We start from the raw sequence: 21,163 nt of genomic DNA, 5'->3' as shown, positions 1-21,163 counted from the left end.
TAAGTTTGCTCAGCAACATTTAGACAAGCCTGTGAAATACTGGAAGAATATAGTCTGGTCATATGAGATCCAAATTGAAGTCTTTGGATACCATAATACACACCATGTTTGGAGGCCAAAAAAACTGCATATCACCCCAAAAACACATTAATCACAGCTAAGGCCTCTTTCACACTTCAGTTTTTTGCATCAGTCAAAATCCGCCAAAAGGACGGATGGCGGATCCGTATTAGTACTGATGACAACGGATGGCACCCGTCCGTTTTTTTGACGGATCCGACAAATGAAGAATTTTAAAGGAATCGTAGCCTGGAAAAGGAGAGAGAGAGAGAGAGAGAGAGAGAGAGGATGGATCTTTGAGGATGGTGACGGACAGGAACTTTTGGCGGATCCGCAAAAAAAAACGGATGCAACGGACGGCAATCCGCCAATAATGGAAGTCAATGGGGAAAAAAAACGAATCCTCAAAAGAAAATTGCGGATCCTTTTTTTTCAAAACCTGGCGGATTGTGACTGATTGTAAAAAACTGAAGTGTGAAAGAGGCCTAAGGAAACACTCAATTGGTTTCAAAGAAAGAAAACAAAACTGCTAGAATAACCCAGTCTATCACCTGACCCGGGTCCAAAAGAAAATTTATGGAAGGAACTAAAGCTCAGAGTCCATAGACGGAGCCCAAGGAACCTTCAGGATTTGAAGTGCTTGTTTGGAAGTATGGGACAAAATCACACTAGAGCAATGCACGCAACTAGTTTCTCCATGCAGGAGGCGTCTTGAGACTGTCATCACCAACAAAGACTTTTAAATACAAAGAACTAAATACATTTCTGTAAGAGTGCTCAATACTTTTTCCCTGTGACATTTTTCATTTTAAATAACTTAATTTATGGACATCTATGGTTTGATTTCTTTGCCTGTGTGGTTTGGATAGGTTGTTACCGACATTTGATGAGATTTTCATGTCAAGAGCACCTTCAGAAAAATATTTGCTTAGAAAATTGATGACGTGTTCAATACTTATTTCACCCACTGTATTTTCTATTATGATCTAGAGACCCGAGAACTCGCTGACACTTCTCCTTCACCCCCTGTTCTGCTATTCACACAGTTCCCACACCATATCACATAGATGACACCCTCTACTACTTGTGAATTCTCAAATAAACCTGACAATGGACGGAAAATCATTTCACAACCGCTTGCTATAATCTTCACGTTGGCGCTCCGTTGCTTGAGCGGTATATGACAGCAGCACTGACTTATTTTGGAACCGATTTACCCCTTAAATGTCGCTATCGGGACAGCCACATGCTTACGTTCAGTATATAGTCAGTATTTTACATCAGTATTTGTAAGACAAAACCAGGAGTGGGTGATAAATACAGAAGTGGTGACAGGTTTCTATTATACTTTTCTTCTGATTGTTCTACTCTTGAGTTTGGCTTACTGAGTGAACGTGTGAACAGGCAGAGTCAGTGAAGAACTGTCAAGTCTCAGGCACAGTAGTTCAGTACTGCAATGCAAAAGGCTAAGGATCATAGTAAAAAAGTTTACATGTCCCACAGTGGGACTTAGTGAAATAGTAAAAAAAAAATTTAAAAAAGTGAAAAAAAAATATATACGAAAACTGTACACAAACCACAAAATTGTTTCACCACTTAAAATGTAGCCTTTGTGTAAAAAGAAAAACATACGCATAATTTGCATTGGTACATCTAAAACAACCTAGTCTATAAAAATGTCACATTATTTATTCCATATGGCAAACGCTGTAAAAGAAAATTAATAAAAATCTTGCCAAAAAGTCACTTTTTCTTCATGCTGGCACAAAAAAAACTAATAAAAAGTGATCAAAAGTTCATGTTAAAAATAATATAAATGAAATCAAAATGATTCATTCACATTTTCCAAAATTAATCCAATCAGCGGAGAAGCCCAGAAATCACCCCACTACATGGCGTTTTAGAGAGATATATGTCCAAGAATGGTAAAGGATCCAGCTTCCAGTAAATATAACAAACATCAAATTTTATTTTAAAAAAAGTGAAAAAATAGACATGCTTTGCGAAAGGATGAAGTGAATGTTCTCCATTAAAAAACAAATTTTCGAACGCTACAGCGTTCCTAAAAAATGACGACTAAAAAAAATGTTTTTAAGAAAAATCACTTTTAGTGCGTGATAGCAGCAAAACATAAAAAATAAATCTGATATCGCACTAACTCAAAAAATAAAGCAATCTAATCACTTATTTGCAAAGTGAACCACGCAAAAATTAAGATCTGTTCTTGTGCTGCAGTCTATTTATTCATTCTTCCTCCAAATATTGTAATAATAATAATTTTTATTTCTATAGAGCCAACATATTCCAAAGCACATTACATTTTAGAGAAGACTTCTACAGTCAATAAAAACAACATAGACTAACACATAAGTCAATGGATACCAAATGTATTGAGGCCCTGCTCACAAGCTTACAATCTATGAGGAAATATGGGAGACATAAAAGGTAAATGGAAAAAAAAAAATGTTTGTCGTGTATGGGCCAGCTGTCAATAAAATAGAGTACTCACATAATGCTGAAAGAAGTACAGACACAGAGGGCTATCAAGTGCAAGAAGGGTGAGTGAACAGATGCTACGAGGGTCCTGATTTTGAAGTAAATTTTGTATGGGAAAAACGGGGATAGTTAGATAAGTGAGGTGAGGCGATAGGCCAGTCTAGAAAAATGCCTTTGTAGGCCGCACTTAAAACTGTTGATTTTATGAATTAATCGAATTGTCCTGTGTAGGGCATTGCAAAGAATTGGAGTAGGACGCGATAAGTCTTGGAGACCGGAGTGGGAGGTTCGGATTATTGAGAATGTTAGTCTTGGGTCATTAGCGGAATGGAGTGCAGGTGTAGGATGATAGAGATAAAAGAGGACATGTAGGGTGGTGTTGAACCATGGTGCGCTTTGTGGGCGAGAGTGATAAGTTTATATTGGACTCTGTAACGGATGGGTAACCAGTGCAACGACTGGCACAGGGTATCGGCATCGGTGTAGCAGTTGGAAAGGAATATCTTCCTGGCTGCTGCAGTCAAGATGGATTGGAGAGGGGAGAGTTTAGTAAGAGGGAGAATGATTAGTAAAGCGTTTCAACAGTCCAGACGAGTGAATAAGAACAACGGTAAGAGTTTTTGCTGAGTCAAAGGTAAGAAAAGTTTGATATCTAAAGACGTTTTTGAGCTGAAGGTGATATGAGAGATCGAGTGATCAAATGTAGAGAGTGAAGGAAAGATCTGACTCAAATAAGTAGGTTAGTGGAGGGAGAAAACACAAGGAATAAGAGTCGGTTCACATTTATCCTGTGCTCTCCGCTGAGAGCTTACAACGGGGTTTCTGTGTAAATCCCAAAAATTACGATTCAGACAAAAAACCCCGACCCATCACTATTATGAGGCAGATGAAGTCACTTTGGACTCCGCCTGCTCTCTGTTCTAGTGATGTCACATTATTATAGGTGTCTTTTTAGCGCACAAATGTGGTCGACCACCGTTCAGTGAACGCCTAAAAAAATAAATACCACTGGAACAGACCGCAAACAGAGTCCAAAGTGTCTCCATCTCCTTCATTATAGTGAGTGGTTCCATCAACGGTTTCATCTGAATCGCATGTTTGTGGGATTTACACAGAAACACCCAAGGTAAGTTCTCAGCATAGAACACAAGAATGTGATACCAACCTTATACTGAAAGCGATCAAAAAATATTACATACCCCAAAATGTTACTAATAAAAATCCTAACTTATCCTGCACAAATTCAGCCTCATTTCAGGTTTGTCATCAGGTGCCATGTTCACTTTAGCACCTTCCCAACATTCACTATTGGCGTTTCTCCAATCAGTCTAGAGCAAGCTGTGAGATACCAGATCGCCCAAGTGTTTTGAACAGTGGTTCAATGTATGTCAATGAGGTCAGAACGCAGCTCTCAGAAACTTACACTGAGAGCTTGTGCCCATTACTTCTGATTTCTCTGGTCAGTCAGAAGTCGCGGTCACAAGATGGCGATGCAGGACAGGAGCAGCACCAGGAAGAGCTGTAGACAACAACTGGTAAGAATCAGACTACGACCAGGGCACTTACATTAGCAGCACCACTCCAGTGCTGAAATAAAAAAAATGCTGGAGTGATGCTTTAATTAACCTGATCGGTAAACATTGTAAATGGAAAAAAAAGGTTTAGGTCACCACAACGCTGCAACAAAATAAAGTAAGGAATTATCAAAGTATCATATCTATCCCAAAATGGTATTAAAATAAACGTCATCTAGTGAAAAATAAGCCCTCACACAGCTCCATTGACAGAAAAATGAAAATGTAATGGGTCTCAGGAAATGGTGACACAACCCCCATTTTTTTTTTTTTTTTGGTTTTCATTTTTTTTACAAATTTTCAAATTCTTTTTTGCAACAAAGATAGTAAAAAAACTGCCTTGATTGTACTGATAAGGAGAATCATATTGCCAGGTCGTTTTTACTGCATTATGCACGCTGTAAAAAACAATTTCCAAAAAACAATGTCAGAATTGTGATTTTTATTTGCAATGTCACGGCTCTTTGAATTTGTTTCCTATTTTCCTGTACACTACGTTGTAAAATTAATGAGGGTATTTAAAATTACAACTTGTCCTGCAAAACAACTAACCCCCATACAGCTATGTGAACAGAAAAATTAAAAAGGTTTGGCTCTTAGAAGAAGGGAAGGGAAAAAAAAAATGCAAAAATGAAAATTGGCCATGTCGGAAAGTGGATAAAAAGAACCTGTCATGGCTGAGCTATTCCTAAAGCTAGGGGGCGCCTTAGCTATCCCTGTTCCCCGGATTACTTCTGATAGTGTAGACACCAGGACCATATACCTTGCTGAGCTCCTAGATCAACTGTCCCCTCCCCCACCCAGGAATATGGGGAGTAGTATCATATAAGAATACACAACCCAGATAAATATGGGACAACGTTCAGGGATAAAGGAAAATACCAATCACACAAATATGCACTCACAAACAACAGAGTGGAACACCAGGGAGTGAAGGAAAGCAAAAAAACAAAACAAAATGGGAGAGGACTATGGTAATCATACAGATAAACTGCCAACCAACAGTCTTTAGAACAATACTCCAAACGCCTCCTCAAACAACAAGCTCCTCCACGCTCCTGACCAGGGCAGAATTAACCTAACACTGCCAATCCAAATTGCCAGAGGTGAGTATATGTAGGAGAGATATTTTCAAGGAGCCTTACAAAAATATAGATATAAAATATGAAACCAAACCTTTATTAAAGTCTTGATAAAAGACAAAACCACAGGAGAAACGCGTTGAGGTTTTGCCTATCCATCATCAAAACTTGAGTACCCTTTTCTACTGTTATCAACATGTGTTGAAAATCTTTTGATCATATTGCTATTTCTTATGAATAATGCCTTCCAGAGATATTATTATGTCACCCTAATGTTTTATTATCAGTTATATCAGGGCGCGTTGAGGGTGAGCCATCGTGGAACGGGGGCGTCATTCCGCTGACCAGTAGGGTGCCAACCTCCACTGATAGGAAGGTTTACAGGTACAGGGAACAGTTAGTTAGGTACTCATCTGTTTTGCACATGTCACTTTATTATCTTTGTCAATTGCACTGTTTTTGCACTTTTTCTATTGTTGCCTACCCAGCTACTACCTTTGTGGCAACCCCTATACACTCCTTTCCTGGTTAAATGAATAACTGTATACTGCACTTATCCAGGGTTATCTAGGAGATCTAGGGTACAGCCATTGTTGAACGGGGGCGCCAATCTCGATTATGTTTAGGCTGCCAACATCCGTTGTTAGGCAGTTTTGATATCAAGACCCCTTTTTTTTGTAGGGTTTAGTAGGTGACACGGTTGTTTGTGTTTTTGTGTGGTTGTTTTGTCTTTTATCAATACCTAAATAAAGGTTTGGTTTCATATTTTATATCTATATTTTTGTAAGGCTCCTTGAAAATATAACTGATGTTTTTTGACCTCACTGGTTTATATACTTCAAAAATTTTATATGTAGGAGAGGGGAGTGTCCAATACTGAACAGCTGAGACCATCAAAGCTACAAGGCTCCAGCAACACTCAAGCTAAACAGATTAACCCCTGCACCGGCATTGCACAGAAACCTGCACTGTTTAATATGATGGTGAAGAGCTTCCATTCCATGCAAGAGTAAGAGAAATCAGGCACCGCGGTCTTCTCGCCCCTCTCTGTTGTGGTAACCAGTGGCGGATCTTAATAGGGGCGGATGGGGCGGTCGCCCCAGGCCCAAGGTTTTTTGGGGGCCCAGGGGCTGGGCCGGGTGTCAGAGAGGCAAATGCCCCCCGGGCCACTCCCCCAGCACCTGTACAGTGCCGGCCGTGCCCTGTGCTGTGACGCCGCCGGCAGCAGACAGCCGCCCGCATCACATTCTATGAGGCCGGGGCCGGGAGCTGTGCACGGCCGTCACCTTGACGGCTGCTCAGCTCCGGCTCCCTCCGGCTGTACTTCCGGGTCAGATGTCGGGCGTGCGCGATGACGTCATCGTGCACGCGCCGACATGTCCCGGAGGATGCTGAAAGCAGAGGCGCTGCTGGGGAGCGAGCCGGCTGTCAGGTAAGTATGGGGAACTTTTTTTATTTTTTTTTATTTATAAAATGAATTAAATGGGGGAGGGGGTGAGTGGGGGCTGTACACAATGAAGGGGGGGTGACTGGGGCCTGTATATGATGACGGGGGGTGACTGGGGGCTGTATATGATGAAGGGGGGTGAGTGGGGCTACACAGGATGAAGGGGGTTGAGTGGGGTTGTACAGGATGAAGGGGGGTGACTGGGGTTGTACAGGATGAAGGGGGGATGAGTGGGGGCTTCACAGGATGAAGGGGGGATGAGTGGGGGCTTCACATGATGAAGGGGGGTGAGGGGCTACACAGGATGAAGGGGGTTGAGTGGGGTTGTACAGGATGAAGGGGGGTGACTGGGGTTGTACAGGATGAAGGGGGGTGACTGGGGTTGTACAGGATGAAGGGGGGATGAGTGGGGGCTTCACAGGATGAAGGGGGATGAGTGGGGGCTTCACATGATGAAGGGCGGTGAGTGGGGCTGCACATGATGAAGGGGGGTGAGTGGGGCTACACAGGATGAAGGGGGTTGAGTGGGGTTGTACAGGATGAAGGGGAGGTGACTGGGGTTGTACAGGAAGAAGGGGGGTGACTGGGGCTGTACAGGATGAAGGGGGGATGAGTGGGGGCTTCACAGGATGAAGGGGGAATGAGTGGGGGCTTCACATGATGAAGGGGGGTGAGTGGGGCTGCATATGATGAAGGGGGGGTGAGTGGGGCTGAACATGATGAAGTGGGGGATAAGGGGGACTGCACATGATGAATTAAGTGGTAAGTGGGACTGCACATGATGAATTAAGGGGTAAGTGGGACTGCACATGATGCATTGGGGGTAAGGGGGACTGCACATGATGAATTGGGGGTAAGGGGGACTGCACATGATGAATTGGGGGTAAGGGGGACTGCACATGATGAATTGGGGGTAAGGGGGACTGCACATGATGAATTGGGGGTAAGGGGCACTGCACATGAAGTGGGGGTAAGGGGCACTGCACATGAAGTGGGGGTAAAATTAACTGCACATGATGATGGGGGAGTGGGGCTGCACATGAAGTTGGGGGGGAAGGGGACTGCACATGATGAAATGGAAGGGGGGGATAAGGGGCTGCAAATGATGAAGCGGCACTGCAGATGAAGTGAGTGGGTGATAGGGGACTGCAATGGATGAAGTAAGGGGACTTCAAATTAAAGTGGGGACATTAAAGTGGATCCCCTATGGCCAGGATCACGTTGGGCGATTTTGTGCGTATTGGCCGTAGGCCTACAGCTTATGTGCAACGTCTTTTTAGGCCATGTCCACACGTGGTGGAATGGTGGCGGGTTTTCCGTATGGACCCGCAGCAAACCAAGTGCTGCGGTCCGTACGGCTGTCAATTCCCGCACAGGGACCGCAGCGCTCAGGTGGGAAGGGGGGTACAGGGGCCCAGGTTTTATGAACAGCCCCGGGCCCATAGTCCACTTAATCCGCCACTGGTGGTAACCCCGTGACAGAACCTGTCTTGATGGGAGTGCTAGAGATAAGAGTGCTTCACTCGCCTCTTTTTAGCACTTCCATTAAGAATAAATCGAGTGGAGGTGCACATGCTCGATTTTTGCTCCCTTCAGACAGGGCCTTACAAAACCATATTCTCAGGATTAGTGGGGTTCCCAGCATTTGGCTCCCAGCAATCAGAAAGTTATCCCTTGTGGATAGGTAAATTTGGCACAATACCTTTAATGCTTCCTGAGTTACAATAAACACTATTTCTCCGGCTGCACAGTAAAGGCCTCCATACACATTAGATGGTAGTCAGCTGAATGATGCTTCCATCAAACAGCCATCTCATCCAAGTATCCCATACACAGATGCTCTCGCTCAGCCAAGCACTCCTATGTTTTTATGATAAAGCCATCGTCTGACATGTTGGACGTTGGCTTATCTTTGGGAGAACAATAAGTCAATAACTCCCCAAAGAAGGAGGACTTCCTGGAGCAGGTTCAACTAAAAACCTGGCATTTTTGCCTGCCTAAAAATAACTCTATTGGCAGAAAACCTTATATGCAACGTCTGTCATTGGTTTACCGCGACAGGGAGGAGCCAGAAGACAGCAGCGTCTGATTTCTAATACTCCTCCACTGATTAGAAACACTTCAGCTTCTTATTAAACAGTGTATGTCTTTTGGTGGGGCAGGGGTTATTTTGCTGATTAGAGCTCCTGGAGCATTTAGGCTCTTAGCTGTGCACTGTTAACCACTCCCATTTCCTATATAAACTGGGTCCTGGCTAGCACTCATTGTCAGCGTAGCTTTTGCTGCATGGCTGGAGGTTGTTGTTGGTTATTATATGAGAAGGCTTTGGGTGGGTTTATCTGTGAATGTTGCTAGGTTTTGAATGTGTGATAATTCCCTTTATTCTCCTACTTTCTACTCCTCCACTCCCGGGATATTCCTTTGTTGTCTGAGTATATTGTATGTTTGGCATTTTTCGTTACTCCTATTCGTATTACCTAGCTATTCTGGTTGGTACATTACGGTGTAACAAGGTGGCACGGGGTGGTAGTCATGACCAAGTCCATTAAAAGCAACAGTCCATAAGCACCCCAGCCCCTTGTACATAAAACAGACAGGATAAATGCAATCCTAGGCAATTTACTTTTTCTTCACGTTCACTGTGTGGTATTTGCAGGTACGCAGGATGCAGTGACGAGTCGCGAGACAATTTGGTGCTTTCTAAAATAACGTTTATAAGACTAGAGGAAACTTTCCTCAGTCACGGCCTGATCGCCAACAGGGGTAACACGTGTTGCCCTCGAAGGGGCTCTAGACAAGCAAACACAAATGGGTAGAACACGACTACTTTCGGCAATAGCCGGTCACTATAGGTCCGCGGTATGGCCGACTACGGGTCCTTAATTGTAAAGTCAACATAGCTGTCAAGACGTCCCTCGCCGTTCAGGTTGGTGGTCTTTCAGCGTAGTAGTTGCTGGGCCCAGTTGCTGAGGCGTTGACGGAGTCTTCACACCCTACGACGCGCTGGTGACACTGGAGCCCCACAGGGCCCGGCGGAGTCCTTAGACGGGTGGGCCGCAGGCCCCGGACTGGGGCAAGCGGTAGCGATGGGTGGTGGCGAATGACAGGCCACCTGCGCAGCCAACGGCTGCGACGGGGAGTCAGCAGAGGCCCGGCCCCTGCTGCGGACCGGAACGGGACAGTGGTGGCCGCCGACGGCACGGTACTTGCTGCGGCCACGGGTGAGAGTGGGGCGGCTGCGGGTGGCGGGGAACAGGCCGCAGCCGCAGGCTGAGGGGAGGCGGCCGCGGGTGACCGCGGGTAGGTTGCAGCTGCAGGCTGAGATGAGGCGGCAGCGGCCACGGGTTGAACTGAGGCCGCAGTGGCCACGGGCTGGAGCGGGACAGCAAGTCTCGGCCGGTCACCTTGGCACCGTCCATCTGGAGTCCTCGGTGAGCGTCCTCTCTGGCACTGGTGGGTCGCTCTAGCTTCCAGTCGCTCCCACGCTCTCCTGCAGTCTCTATCCCGGTCTGCTGACTCAATGCCCGGGGAATTTCCCGCCTCCTTTATACTGGTCCCTCCCCCAGCCCATCTGTCTGTCAGAGCGGTCCATCCCCGAATTCTGTCCCCCGGGGACAGTTTTCCCTGGAACCCAGGTGACGGCTCTTTTAGTTCCGGCCCGGACACTCGACGGGGGCCATTCCTCCCACACTCCCCCACCCTGTATGCTCGCCAGTCCTCGGGCGAGGGTTTTTGTAGACTTGGGTTAGTCTTTTGAAACGACAGTCCTTGTCGCCATACGAACTGGTCCTGTTCGTAACGTTCAGGGGGTTTGCCAGCTGTTGACCGCTCGGAGTGTCGAAGCTCGGGTGTAGTGGAGTCTTCTGGAGTGGTGGAGGGTGGTCGACTAGCTGGTTCTGGTGAGATTTCCAGGTCTACTGTAGTGCCACTACTGGGGCATCCCGCAGATGTGACGGGGAAGTCCTCTTTGTCATCCAGGTCCCAGACCGTAGGCAGGTGGTCAGGGACCTGGGGGGTCGGTTCGGGCCGCGGGGGATCGGTAGACGTACATGGTCGTAACATGTTACGGTGCACAACCCAAGTGAGAGGCGCGTTTCCTTCAGATTGTATTTTGTACACAGGCCCGTCGGGGCTTATTCGGCGCAACACTCAGTACGGCTTCACCTCCCACCGGGGTTCTAACTTGTTTTGGGGGCGTTGATCAAGTACGAGTACCCGATCCCCAGCTTGAAAGTCAATGGGTGGGGGCTGTGCTCCCCCTTGGTGTTCTAGATCCTGGAGTTTCGTATGGACGATACGGTGGAGGGTCTGCCGCCGATTCCGGTGGTTTCGGACCCACAAGGATACCCCGGTCCAGGGTTGTGGCTCCTCCGGGTTCAATTCCACCTCTGTAATTCCTTTGCCTTCTCGTCCGAACAGCAATGAGTAGGGGGTGTAACCAGTCACTCGATGCACTCGATTGTTATATACCCACACTAGCTCGGGGACATATTCAGGCCAGCGGGCCTTGCGGTCGCTCTCCAGGGTGTGCAGCATTTGGACTAGCGTACGATTGAATCACTCGCAGGCTCCGTTTCCCTGCGGGTGGTATGGCGTAGTTTTTTCGCTCCATTTAACCCTTGAACTTTGACACCCGTCCCCTTATCCCATGTGGTTTTTGGCGCCTAAATTCAAATGATGAATGTATTTAATCAGAGATGGCTGGATCTATGCACTATATGTCATCCCCTGAAGAAGAAGTGGCTTTTCACTTTGAAACGCGTTGGGAATAAAGAGTTAAAAAGATTCTCATGTGGTGATTTTATCGTGGTCTCAGCAGCGCACAGTAAGCCCAAATTTTTATCCAAAAGGAATTACCATTGTAAAGTGGGCTTCCCGGGCACGATTGGTTGAGATGGGCTCCGGGCACAATCACCTGCCATATTGTAGCTGACGTGGTTCGTGACATGGCCTTCCGATATAAAAGTCCCTTTTTGATGACTAATTTTTCCCACTGGCGCAGCATCAGCAACATATCTTGGGTCAAAGTCTGTCTCTGAGAGCCCATGGGCAATTTACCGGTGGCCACCCATCAGCGCAGGAGTCCAATTTCTGTATCTTCTTGTTGCTGCTGGATCCAGTTGTCGCGGGGTTGTCCCAGCATCCCTCCTAGGAGTCCCGGATGAGGCACTTCTTGCGTGTTGACTGTAGGGGCGGTGGTGGTGAGGGTGAACGGCATCTCATCTGCTTCTAATTCATTGCTTCGGTTTCTCCCTGGGGTGGTGTGTCGGATTCTGGAGAGCACGTCGGCGTGCACGTTTTCAGCTCCCCGTTTGTAGATGATCTTATAATTGAATTTGGCCATCCGAGCCACCCACTGCTGCTTGAGGGTTATCGGTCCGCACTACTACTTCGGAGCCCGCTAGATACTCTCCGAATCGCTCCGTCATTGCCCATACTACCGCGAGGAGCTCAAGCTTAAAGGAGCTGTAATTGTCCGGGTTGCATTCTGAGGCGTGCAGCGACTGGCTACCATAGGCGATCACTTTCTCCCGGCCATCCTGCACCTGTGACAACACAGCTCCTAGTCCCTGGAGGCTCCCGTTGGTATGCAGAATGAACGGTTGCGACAAATCCGCATATGCCAGTACCGGGGCGCCCGAGAGAGCAGCTTTGAGGTCTTGAAACGCATCCTCTCGCGGTTGCTGCCACTGGATCTTCCGTCCATTCGCCCCGGCGGGAGCCCCCTTCAGCAGGTCTTGCAGGGCTCGGGCTCAGCGTGCAAAATTCTTCACGAACCGATGGTAGTAGCCGGCCAACCCCAAGAAGGCTCGCATGTCCTTCACCGTCTCGGGGATAGGCTACCCCTGGATGGCAGCGACCTTTTCCAGGGATGGTCGAACGCCTTCTGCCAAGACGGTATGCCCCAGGTACTCGATCTGGGTGCAGAACAGGTGGCATTTCTGGGCTTTACCTTTAACCCATACTTCTGCAGCCGGCCGAGCACCTGCCCCAACCGCCTCAGGTGGTCCTCGAATGTGGCGGAATAGATAATGATATCGTCCAGGTATATCAACGTGGCTTCAAAGTTGAGGTGTCCTAGACACCTCTCCATCAACTGCTGAAAAGTCCCGGGAGCGTTGGCCAGCCCAAACGGCATCCGATTGAACTCGAACAGTCCCATGGGAAGGATGAATGCCGTCTTGGCTCTGTCCTCCTCCGACATCGGCACTTGCCAGTACCCGCTGGCCAGGTCAAGGGTCGAAAAGTACGTTGCGTTCCCCAGGGTGGACAGAGACTCTTCTATGGGGGCAGTGGATACGAATCCTTGATGGTGCAGGCGTTCAACTTCCGGTAATCCACGCAAAAACGTAGAGTGCCATCTTTCTTACGAACCAGGACAATAGGGGCCGTCCAAGGGCTTTGGCTTTCTTGTATGACCCTCTTCCGGGAGCATTTGGGCTAACAAAGTTTTCAGTTCCTGATATAGCTGCAGTGGTATTTGCCGATACCGCTCCCGGATGGGGGCCGCTCCTGCCGTGGGGATCCCATGCGTGATGGCCGTGGTACATCCGAAGTCGTCTTCGTGGCTGGCGAAGACACTGTAAAATTGCCCAAGGAGTGTCTCTACTTGGAGAAGCTGGGCTGGCGCTAGGCCGGAAAGTTCAGCCCGCATCCTCTCCAGAAACCTTTTTCTTGGGCCGTGGACGCGGCAGCCTGTTGGGTTCATACCGTTACTGCCCAGGGATCTTCGGGTTGCACCCACAACTGGACTGCGGGGTCCGGCAGCAGCTCCTCCAATGGCCTTACTAGTTTGGCCATTTCGGGCCGGGGCTTCAGGGTGATATCCTGATCTTCCAGGTTGACACAACGTGCCAAGACGGTCCCCTCCCGCACTGTGGCCAGAGAGCGGGCCACCAGGATGCCAGGGTGCAGGCACTCTGAGTAACATGGTTCCACCTGCACCTCCATGCCCTCCAGGGGTATCGGGGCGTGGATCGGCAGAGCCACCACCGTCTGCCCCGGAGGAAGCACGAGCGGGGGGGCCGCCGGCGCGATGACCTTGCCCAGCGCCTCACCCTCCTGACACTCCTGGAGCACTCGCGCCTCCCGCACCAACCCCTGGGCTGTGCGAGAACCCCACTGACTCAGGGTCTCCTGCGTGGAATCGTTGAGGAGTAGATTGCCGAACTCCCGCAGTACATTCATGCCCAAGATGATCGGATGACGGTTGTTAGTTTCTCCTTGAGTCAGGACCACTCCCCGGTGACCGAGGGATTTACCACACAATGTCATCTGAAGCCACACCACCCCGGCGACAGGTACCGGCAGTTGGTTTGCGGCCACTAGTCGTATCATGGGCCCCCACTGGGGCCTTGCCGCTTCTGGGAAATGCTGCCGGAAGTACGTTGCTGGCATGGTCGTCACCTGCGACCCCGTATCCACTAGGCACCGCACAGCACGACCCTCAACTTCGGCCCATACTATTGGGCACTTAGCGACCAGTTCTTCGGGACTTCCACCACCCCTCATTGTGGCTTCTGGCTCTGAGCGGCATCCCCCATGCCCGGAGCCCTCTAGTTTAATGCCCGGAGGGGTGGGTATCTCCCACGCCGCGGACACTCCCGTGTGAAGTGACCCAGTTCTCCACACTCATAGCACCAGGGCGGTGAGGCTCTGCCAACCCGGGTATTGCGAGGCCCCCAGGGCCCGGAATTGTAGCCAGGTCGGACGGGCGCGGGCTCCGTTCTTTTCTTCACTTCGGCCAGCTCGCCCCGGATACTCTTCAGTTCTTGTCTCATATCCTCAATCCATTGAGGTTCTTCGACAATGCTTACGGAGGACTCCATGCTCCGGGCCTTCCCCACAGGAGCTGTCATCCCCTGCTCTTGCTCTCGCACCCGGGCCTGACTCCCCACTTCAGAAAAGGCTAAACGTGGGTTCACTCGGACCTGTTCCCGCAATGCCTGCTTGATTAGCGGGTCCCGGAGTCCAGTCACTAGCAGGTCACGCAGGGTAATGTCAATGGGCCCTACCCCTATTCCGTCCTGCCTTTCTATGGCGGTGTGTAGCTCCTGGAGGGCGTTCATATACTGGGTGATGGTCTCCCCCTCCCCCTGCATCCGACTGAACAACCGGGTTCTCAACTCTTCCGCGTCTGTTGGATCCCCGTGGGTCTCTTCCAGGATCTGTAGGACCCTGGCGAAGGTGTTACGACACCCCAGGGGTCTCAACATTATCGACTTCCGGGCCTCCCCATCTAGCGCCATAAGGGCCACCTCAGCCTCTAAATCGAGGGTCATGGGGTGCATACGTTCTGTCCAGCTCCACAACGGCGTATCGGACCCAGAAAACTGGGTCAGGTTACTCAGCATAGCCCCCAGGGAGATGCTGGAGCGGGGACCCCCGTCATCCGTCGAGCCCGCAGCCCCACTCTGATAAGGCGCACCGCCGTCTGCGCTTGGAGACTGCATCCTGCCGACTACGCCAAATGTGGTATTTGCATGTACGCAGGATGCAGTGACGAGTCGCGAGACAATTTGGTGCTTTCTAAAATAACGTTTTTAAGACTAGATGAAACTTTCCTCAGTCACGGCCTGATCGCCAACAGGGGTAACACGTGTTGCCCTCGCAGTGGCTCTAGACAAGCAAACATGGGTGATGGCGAATGACAGGCCACCTGCGCAGCTATCGGCTGCGACGGGGAGTCCGCGGTCAGCAGAGGCCCGCCCCCTGCTGCGGACCGGAACAGGACAGTGGTGGCCGCCAACGGCACGGTACTTGCTGCAGCCACGGGCGAGAGTGGGGCGGCTGCGGGTGGCGGGGAACAGGCCGCAGCCGCAGGCTGAGGGTAAGCGGCAGCGGCCGCGAGTGACTGAGGGTAGGCTGCAACTGTGGGCTGAGAGGAGGCAGCAGCGGCCACGGGTTGAACTGAGGCCGCAGTGGCTGCGGGCTGGAGTGGGGCAGCAAGTCTCGGCCAGTCGCCTTGGCACCGTCCCTCTGGAGTCCTTGGTGAGCGTCCTCTCTGGCACTGGTGGGTCGCTCTAGCTTCCAGTCGCTCCCACGCTCTCCTGCAGTCTCTATCCCAGTCTGCTGACTCATCGCCCGGGGAATTCCCCGCCTCCTTTATACTGGTCCCTCCCCCAGCCCATCTGTCTGTCAGAACGGTCCGTCCCCGAATTCTGTCCCCCTGGGACAGTTTCCCCTGGAACCCAGATGACGGCTCCTTTGGTTCCGGCCCGGACACTCGACGGGGGCCGTTCCTCCCACAACTGCAATAAGGGTCCAGGAACACAACCCAGGCACAGATGTAATCCAACAGGGAAAACAATTAATTGTAGAAAAGGAAGATGCAATAAACTTAATAAAACTTCCTGCACTTTCCCTAGCAACATCCACTGCAGTATCAGTGGCAGCAGCAGTAGTAGTGGTAGTTCACAAGCCAGTATCTGGATGCTTATAGTCCTTGGTGGGGCACTTACGCAGTTCGGGTGCCCGCTTTACTGCCCGGGGGTCCGGGGCAGCACTCTCTCCCCTCAATGGGAGTCATTGGCTCCAGAAGCTGCTGAACACCTGCCCTTGGCAAGCCTGCCTGGGCACTGACTGCAGACAGGAAATTCCTGTTCCTATTGGGGCTATTAGCCCAACCTCCTTCCATTAACCTTTTACTGGCCCTAATCTAACATTGTACAGTCAACAAATGCAATACACAGGAGATGTACAATACATTACATATTACATATGACAATACACTCTACACAGAGGAAACATGACATTAACATACAGGTAAACAGAAAGGAACCTGTTGGCGGTCGCATGGGCTCCATGTGAAGAAGGGGGAGAGAAAGTGAGGGTCCCCGCCACCTCCTTACAACGGCACACTATTACTCCCCTCTTCCCTGGGGAAGGGTAAAGACTGACGGCGAATTCAGGAGCTAAGGCAAGGTACATGGCCCCGGCATCTTCACCATCACAAGTAATCCAGGGAACAGGGCAAGCTAGGGCGTCCTTAGCGTTCGAGACAGGGGAGGAGACCCTGGTCCCGGGACAGCCAGCAACAGAATCGTGACAACATCTTTGCAAATAGTATGCTTCTATTACGCCCCAGCACGTTACATGAAGGTGCAAGTCCTGGCTGGGTGTGTGGACTTGTGCTGTGGGGGCGCTACACTCATGCAGGCCACATGTAACCAATGCTGTTGGTTTGCTAGGGCCAGTTGTTGAACAGTCCAATGAGGGAGACCACCTTTTTAAAAATAAACTTTTTACTGAATGAGAACTTGGTAGAGAATATAAACAAAAGCTAGCGGGTACACAATCTTACGAACGTTTACCTCACAACTCAGAGCATTTTCCACACAGCCTCCTTCCTTCTTTTCTCTATTGTTCTCCTTTCCTGTTTACTCTCTCTACTTGTCCTCTATCTTCACTGCTTCTTAATAATTCCTCACAACCCAATTTGCTTCCTTCCCTAACCAGGAGATGTGGTATGATCAGACCATGTTCCTGTATGGTCAGACACAGCCATTACACAGTACACAGCAGGAGCACATTTATAAGATTATCTCAGCACAAGATCATTTTTTTAAACACATCCAATTGTGGAACTTATTATTATTCCAAGATCTATTGATTAAAATTAACTTTTGTTTGAGGGAAAACCCTTTCAACTCTCACTATACCTACTGTCAATCTAAACACATTAGCTATATTACCAGGGTCGGCTTCACCACCCAGGTAAGTGCCGGAGCCCTAGACGAATGGCGGGGGGACCCACTCGCCATCGGGGACACCAGCACACTAAGGGGTCCGTGAGTTGGGGGAGTCCCTCAAATACTCACCTCTCCCCATTCCATGCTGCTCCGGTCTCGTCAGCGTCTTCTGACTCTCTGTGATGTCTCAGGGCAAAGTGCACAATTACGTCACTACAGCGCGCCCTCTGCTAAGCAGTGCAGAGAATCAGAAGACGCTGAGGCGAAAGTAACAGCGCGAACAAGGAGAGGTGAGTATTTTTTATGTATGGAGCAATATATGGGGTCATTATACTGTATGGAGCAATATATGGGGGCCATTATACTGTTTGGAGCATTATATGAGGCCATTATACTGTATGGAGCTATATATGGAGCCATTATATACTGTATGGAGCACTATATGGGGCCATTATATACTGTATGGAGAAATATATGGGGTCCATTATACTGGTATGGAACATAATATGGGGTCCATTATACAGCATGGAGCATTATATGGGGCCATTATATACTGTATGGAGCAATATATGAGGGCATTATGTACTATATGGAGTAATATATGGACCATTATATACTGTAGAGAGCATTATTTGGGCCCATTATATACTTATGGAACATTATACTGTATGGAGCATTATATGGGGCTATTATATACTATACAAAGCAATATATAAGGCCCATTATACTGTATGGAGCAATTTATAGGGCTCATTATTCGGTATGGAGCACTATATGGGGCCACTACACTGTATGGAGCAGTATATGGAACCCATTATACTGTATGGAGCAATATACGGGGCTCATAATAGTGTATGGAGAAATATATGGGGCCCATAATACTGTCTGGAGGACTATGTGGTGCCCATAATACTGTATAAAGGACTATGTGGTGATCAAAATATTGTATGGAGGACTAAGTGGTGCCCATAATACTGCATGGAGTACTATACTGTCCGGTTTAAAATGGAAAGTCTGCAGTCACTCTATGTGATCGCAGACATTTGAATCCCCGCAGTGCGCACACTGTGCGCTGCAAGGATTCACCGGTTTTTGAGCTATTGTAGAAGTGAGTGAAATCTTTGGCATTGTACTATTCCTATATTTTTTAACTATGCATCATGAATTATGGTATGTGTTAAAGGGGCTCACTGAGACTCTTTCACCCCAGGGCCAATGAAAACCTTTAACGCACATTACAATTCACATATTACATCACAGTTCACATTACAACAACATACCGTACTTGTTTCTTCGAGGAGGAATGTAAGCAGAATGTCCATCTGCTTACACACTCATAGATGTACATTATACATAAAGGAGTTAATGGAGAGGGGGAGGGTTAGAGCTGGTTGGATGGATGAACACAGAACATAAACACGTGCTAAAAAGAAAGAAACGTTTATCAAATGGAAAGAGGGAGGCATATCTAAAGATGAATATAATGCTATCTGCAGAACCTGCAGGGGACGCATAAGATTCGCGAAAGCTGACAATGAATTAAAGGCTTGCAAAAGACGTCAAAAGGATTTGGGGGATATGTCAAAAGTAAAAGAAAAGTGAAAGATGCTATAGGATTTTTACAAGATGAAAATGATGAAATGGTGAGACAGGATGTTGAGAAGGCCAAACTTTTAAATTCCTATTTTGCATTTGTTTTCTCTCAGAAAGGGAATAGAAGAATCCAGGATATCTATAAACAGAAAGATAGTGAGGGAATACTTAGCTAACATAAATTTATTCCTTCATCCACACATTATAACATTAATTCAAGTCTCCTGGTCCAGATGAATTACACCCTAGAGTACTGAAGGAGATAGCAGAAGAAATTTTTGAACCACTCTCCATAATCTTTGAAAATTCTTGGAGATCAGGAGAAGTCCCAGAAGACTGGAGAAGAGCAAATGTTGTTCCTATCTTCAAAAAGGGGAAGAAGGTGGACCCAGGGAACTATAGGGCGGTGAGTCTGACTTCTATACCAGGAAAGATCTTTGAACAAATTATTAAACAACATGTATGTACATATCTGGATAAGAATGAATTGATTAACCAGAGTCAGCATGGGTTTGTAACTAATAAGTCATGTCAGACAAACTTAATTCCCTTCTATGACAGAATCACTGATTGGGTGGATCAGGGAAATTATGTAGATATAGCATATCTTCACTTCAGCAAAGCATTTGACAAAGTATCTCACACCATCCTTATTGAAAAAATGGCTAAGTATGGAATGGACAAGGCAACTGTTAGGTGGATTCATAACTGGCTTAGGCTACTTTCACACATCAGTTTTTGTGCATCAGGCGCGATGCGGCGAAAAGTGTAAAAACCGTATCCGCCGCCTGTTGCCACCGGATCCGGTTTTTCCCCCATAGAGTTTCATTATTGCCGCATTGCGCCGGATGCCTATGCGGCGTATCCGGTTTTTGCTGGATCCGGCAAAAACAGCCTGTCCGGCGTCTGGAAAAAACGTTACATGTAACGTTTTTTGTCTGCGGTAAAAAACCGGATGATGCCGGATCCGGCGACATGCGTTTTTTTTTATAATGGTAGCCTATGGCCGCCGGATCCGGCGGCATCTGGTTTTTGCCTGATTCCAGCGCCGGATCCGGTTTTTGCACTGAGCATGCTCCAAAAAGTATCAAATTTGGGGAAAAACACCTGCCAATCTCCACCCACCCTATAGGAAAGGTAGAGAGAGGGCATTCATCACCCTGAATGCAGAGGAGAAAGAGCTACTGGAGATACACACAGCCACTGGATTCTGCCACATATGCACCAGCCAGCCAGACATCCAACAACCAACTGGATTTTTGACAGCCATCCACTATTGGACCTCCAGCGAGCAGGAGTTTGAGTGTGAGTATAAAAATTTTCTTGCAAGCATAGGTTTTCGTTTTGTCTGTGTGACTGCCGATGCCTGCGCACCCATCCCCGTCACAGCCAGCGACTGTGTGTTGCCGCCTTTCCAGCTAAACTTGTCACCACCATGACCCCCACAACCACCACTGGAACCCTCTGCCGCAGAACCCCCATCACTGCTGTCACTGTTAGCTGGAGTCCCATGCTGTACCTGCTGCTGCCTGCCCAGCATGTATATGTATATATACACATACACACACACATGTATGTTGTTCATACATTGTACTATTGTTTTTAAAAAGTTTCAGGTGTGGTCATCAGTGTGGGGAGGGATTTTAATTATGAAGGACAGTGTGAAGTAGTTTGCGTGGGTGGGTGTGTGTATTTATGTGTAAATACTGTAGGGGGAGGTACTGTATATACTCGTGTATACGCCAAGATGTTACGCCCATTTTTGGGGCTTAAAGTCCCCCTCTTGGCTTATACACAGGTCATCTCCCTGTGGGACAGAGGGGGAGCAGGGGTGTCACAGATCATCCTGCTGTCATATCTGTAGCCTTGCTCGCTTCTCCACTGTCTCCCTTCCTGTCTTCAGTGGTAACATTACCATTCCTGAATCTGTGCGTTGCAAGCATAGTGATAACCACCTTTCCTGGGTCCATTGCTGCTCACTGCGGTCTCTGCTGCATCCTCAGTGGGTGCGTTGATGTGATAAGTGCGTGTCCCCCTCTGCTGGATGAACAGTCACTGATACAAGAAGTGGCAGACAGGGGCGATGGACCCACAATAGGTTGTATTTTTTTTTGGCATCATATGGGGGCATATTCTATGGAACAGCATATGGGGCCATAGTGTATGGATTACACACTGGGCTTATACTATAAGTGTTCTCATTTTTTGGGCCGGGGCGGC

At 48.3% G+C, this 21,163-nt stretch overlaps 1 pseudogene; it reads left to right on the top strand.

Annotated features, from left to right (window-relative positions):
* The first annotated feature begins 4,040 nt into the window (after positions 1–4,040).
* Positions 4,041–21,163, top strand: part of LOC141084409 (myosin-9 pseudogene) — a 46,757-nt pseudogene continuing 29,634 nt past the window's right edge.

This window comes from Dendrobates tinctorius, unplaced genomic scaffold (genome assembly GCF_039654945.1).
Source record: "Dendrobates tinctorius isolate UK_male_01 unplaced genomic scaffold, ASM3965494v1 ptg000022l, whole genome shotgun sequence".
NCBI classification, from domain to species: domain Eukaryota; kingdom Metazoa; phylum Chordata; class Amphibia; order Anura; family Dendrobatidae; genus Dendrobates; species Dendrobates tinctorius.
The sequence above is the reverse complement of the archived record's forward strand: the minus strand, read 5'-3'. Positions and strand labels throughout refer to the sequence as shown.